General features: G+C 63.3%; 1 pseudogene; it reads right to left on the bottom strand.

Annotated features, from left to right (window-relative positions):
• Positions 1 to 45: 45 nt before the first annotated feature.
• On the bottom strand, positions 46 to 4,086 carry LOC108635007 (annotated as a pseudogene).
• Between the last annotated feature and the right edge of the window lie 468 nt (positions 4,087 to 4,554).

Raw genomic sequence — 4,554 nt, 5'->3', positions numbered from 1 at the left:
TGCGCGCGGCGCGCACACGTGTGGGGTATCTGCACAGGGACGCACCTTCCCGCAGCCGGCACCTCCACGCATCCCAGGCCGCGGGATCTCGATGGACTTGACGAGCCCATACTTGCCGCACTCATCTCGCACATCCTCCACGATCTCCTCATACTCCTCGTCGTCCAGCAGCTCTCAGGCAGCACCATGTTCATCAGGCACAGCACCTCTGTCGGGTGCCCGCCATCTGCACCTGCGAGCTCATCAGGCCGGGCACTTGCAAGGTCACAGGGGTCTGGTTGATGGTGCTCTGTGGAGGGGAGAGGCGGGTCACAGGGTGCCCAACCCTGGTGTGGGGGACCCGCCAGCACCCAGCCCCTCCCGCCCCAGTGCCCCGAGCCAATGGAAGATGACGTGCCAGGGGCTCACCAGCGTGGCATTCTTGGCGCCCACACTCGCCTCTGGACCAGCAGCTTCTTATCTCCCAGCTGCATCCCATTCAGCCCCGCGATGGCCCTGTGGTGGGGCAGGGGAGGGCCGGGGCAGGGAGAGGTGGTCGGGGTCAGAGCAGGCTGCGTGCAGACAGGGCACGGCAAAGGGGGAAGAGCTGCGAGCGCCGCCGCCCCACCCTGAGGGGAACCCCAGCAGGGCCGGCGCGCCGGGGCCGGGCTCACCTGATCCGTGACGTTGATGTCCACGTACTCACAGAAGGCGTAGCCCTTGGAGAGTCCGGGGCGCTGTCCTTGACCAGGTTGAAGGCCTTGAGCGGCCCAAACGACGTCAGCAGCTCTTTCACCTGCGCGGCCGGGCACAGTCAGGTTTCAGGCGGGGCAGGGGGGGGCCCGGGGTCGGCCAGGGTCCATCAGTTTTCGGGCAGGCAGAGGCCTACCTGTCGTCATTCAGGTAGTTGGGTAAGCCCCCGATGAACAGCTTGTGCGCCGAGTCCGGGACCACGGTGGACACGACTCCTGGGGGGAGGGAGTGGAGCAGACAGGTTTGCGCATTCCTGGACGGTCATGACGGGGACCTTGGGGGCTGTCTCCAGGGGGCCGGCCTGGCTGCCACCCCTCCTCACGGACACCACACAGCTGGGCACAAGCCACACGATCGGCGCCCAGGTCCAGCAACCACACTCGCCCCAAGCTGGGGGAGCTCTCAGCCCCAGGGAGGGTCGCAAGCCACGGCTCCTCCCTCCCCCTCTGGCCCCAGCTCAGAGCTCCTGCCCCCACCCCCTAAACCAGGGCTCCCCAAGGGCCCGACTCCCGGGCCTGTCCACCCCGTGTCTCTGGGCCAGGTCCCGTCTGGGACCTCGGGCCCAGCATTCTGTGTACGTGAGGCTGCGGGCTGTGCCCACCCCTCAGCACTGAGCTACGTCCAGTGGGCGCCCTCAACAGAGCAGGCCTCAGGACTACCAGGTACACCACTGGCCACACCCCTGCTGAGCCGGGTCCCCCCCCCCGCCCCCCAGCCCCCCGGGCTCTGCAGCGCTGTCCTCCAGCCCCTGGGGCCCACACCGTGGCCTGCTCCTGACTGCTTTCAGGGCCCACTGCGGCGGCCACCTGGCCTGGCCCACCTCTTCGACCAGCGCCAGTAGCCCGGAGGACCAGAGGGGCAGCGTTCCGCCCGGAGCGAGGCTCTTGGTGGGGAAGCGGGGCGGATGAGAACAACAGGCCGCCGAACTCCAGGCGGCCCAGCACGGGGAGGCAGCCGCGTCCCAGCCACCACCACCCTGCCGTGCTGAGGCTGCCAGGAGGGCCCACGCCAGATCAAGCGATGCAGACAGAGGCTCTGGGCTGGCGTGGGTGCCCAGAGCCCCCATGGGCTCTGAAGCCTCCCTAGGCCCGCGGCATCGCCGCCGCCTCAGCAGGAGCCCTAGCTGCCAGCCACTGGCCTGGCCTGCAGACGCCTCCGGGCCACACAGGTGCACGGCCTCAGGCCGCGCCCCTCCCATCCAGGGTCCTGAACTGTTTCTTCTCCAACAAAAGCATCTGTTGAATTTTACTAAATGAGTCTCTCTGGGGCTTTCCAGGTGGCTCAGTGGTCAAGAATCTGCTTGCAATGCAGGAGACCTGGGTTTGATCCCTGGCTCATGAATATCGTCTGCAAAAGTGAATGGCAACTCACACCAGTATTCTTGCCTGGAGAATCCCATAGACAAGCCTGGTGGGCTACAGTCCACAGGGTCGCAAAGAGTCAGACATGACTAAGGGACTATCACTTTCACCCCTTCAGTAATCTGTGAACTCGACTTCTTCGTTGAAGTAGAAAGGAAAATCAAAATATTGTGTTTAGGATTTGCCTGGTGGTCCAGTAGTTAAGAATCCACCCACCAACTCAGGAGACAAGGGTTCGATCCCTGGCCCGGGAAGATCCCACTTGCCTCGGGGCAACTAAGCCCACAGAACACAACTGAAGCGCAAGCGCCCTCAAGCCCCACACGAGGAGCCACTGCCACGAGAAGCGTCACAACTAAGGAGAGTCCTCAAGCAGCAACAGAGGCTCGCACGGCGAAAATTGAATTGAAAACAAAAAACTCGGCATTACAGAGAAACTTCTCTGGTTTGAGACTGCTTCCCCCACATGCAGAATCTGGCTTCCTACCCCCTCCACAGCCCAGGAAGCACACTCCCCAGTCACTGTGGCTGGAGCCCAGCCCCTCCATGGAGACCGGAGGCAAATACTAGGAGAGGAGACGGCCGCAGTGAGAGCCAGGCTCCCACAAGGGAAGGATGACAGGCAGGCCTGCGTGCAGGGCTGAGGCACCAGGTCTAACCCTGTACTACAGGACAATCACGACACCACTGCACCCACAGGGAACCCCAGATGGTGCCTGGCACGGCAGGCTTGGGCCAGCCTGCATCAACAGGATGGTTAGGACGCATTTGGGTCACCAGGAGGCACGGAAGCACATCCTGTGGCCTGATCCCCCAGACACACGTGCACAGAAAACACGGCAAATCAGCAGTAGGTCAGGGCCTCCCACAAGCTCCAAGAGACTGCTGGCCTCCCCCACACTCTTCAGCAGGGACCAGAGAGGAGCCAGGTGGTCCCCAAGGGCCACCCTCGCTGGGCCCCGCACCCCTGGCTTCACAAGCACAAGGACTGCTTCCAAAACGCGCCCTTCGGTGTGAACCTCAGCTAGGACAGCCCGTGTTTTCAACCCCCCGGGGCGGTGGATGCCCCCAACACAGGCCCACCCTCGGCACAAGCCTGCAGGTCCCGGTGCAGCCATGTGCTGCTCCTGCCCAGTCTGAGGGCTTTCCAGAAGGACCTTTTACACCATGAGTGTGACAGGGCCCCCAACGCCAGCATCTGTGAGCATTCGGGCCAGAGTGACCGAGGAGCTCCACCAGAGACAATGTGCTGCAAGACACAGCAACTCTCCGGCCCATCAGAGAGCAGCCTCTGGGCCACCCAGGTCTGCTTCGCTGTCCACCTACCCAGACGGCACTGACCACGTCGGGGAGACCTGCTTCAAGCCAGGGGTCAGCGGAAGCCCGGAGACAGGATAGAAGGGGACAGCCGCCCGTCAGGCCCGAGGAGGAGCTCAAACGGGCACGTGGGCACCCACATGGGCTCTGGCACGCGCGCACTGACCTGGAGGCCCAGAGCATCCCACTTCTCCCAAGACCCTAGGGCCTGCCCCAGCCCCCGACAGGCTGAGAGGCCCCGAGCTGGCCCTGTGCACCCCCTCAGTCCCCCCCAGAGCCCACTCACCAGGCACGTAGACAGAGGGATTCTCCGACATGCCCGGCAGGGCTGGTAGTCATGAGGCCTGCGGATCTTCAGCGACTGGCCCTGAAAGATGATGCCGTCGAAGGCCATGGCCTGGGTGGTCTCGTCCACTGAGCGGAACTAAAGAAAGGACAGGAAAGAAGGTGGTAAGGGGCAAGGCGAGTGGCTGGTCAGAGCCCACCCAAGGGTGCCAAGACCGCAGCTGGGTGGCAAGCAGACTGCAGAAGGGCCTGGTGGGAACAAGGCCTGCTCACCTCTAAGAAGGCAAAGTTCTTGTCCTGGTTAATCTGCACAGCCAAGACAGGGTTTGCCAGGGGCCTGCGTCAGCCCCCCCAGGCGCATCTGAGCGTTGAAGAAATCCATCATGGCCTCCTGCAGAGGAGAGAGGAGGAGAGCAGGGAGGGCGGAGGGGAGTGGAGAGAGGAGGGAAGGGTGAGAGAGGAGACACAGATGGGGGGAGGAGGGGGGGACAGTGGAGTCCGGGTGGGGCAGAGAATCGTAGTTGGGACAAACGCCAGGAGAAAGATGAAAGAACAAGGGCAGGGGGCAGCACAGGGGACAGCCAGGGCCCCAACCGGGGAAGAAGGGAGGTCATCAGAAGAAGCGGGAAACGAGGGAGAGGCGAGAAAACAGACGGAAAGTGTAGAAGAAACATCCAGTGGCGACAGCAGGAAAGAGATGGCATGAAGTGGAGCATCAACAGGGCAGACACACGGAGGGGTGGAGAGGGAGGGGCGAGGCGGGCGGGAGGGGGGAAGAAGAGTGATGTGGAGGGATCTGGTCCTGGAGTCGGGGGCTGGTTTATCAAATGCAGCAAAGTGCAGGTTGAGAAGTCAGAAT

This window comes from Capra hircus, unplaced genomic scaffold, assembly GCF_001704415.2.
Source record: "Capra hircus breed San Clemente unplaced genomic scaffold, ASM170441v1, whole genome shotgun sequence".
Lineage (NCBI taxonomy): Eukaryota > Metazoa > Chordata > Mammalia > Artiodactyla > Bovidae > Capra > Capra hircus.
The sequence above is the reverse complement of the archived record's forward strand: the minus strand, read 5'-3'. Positions and strand labels throughout refer to the sequence as shown.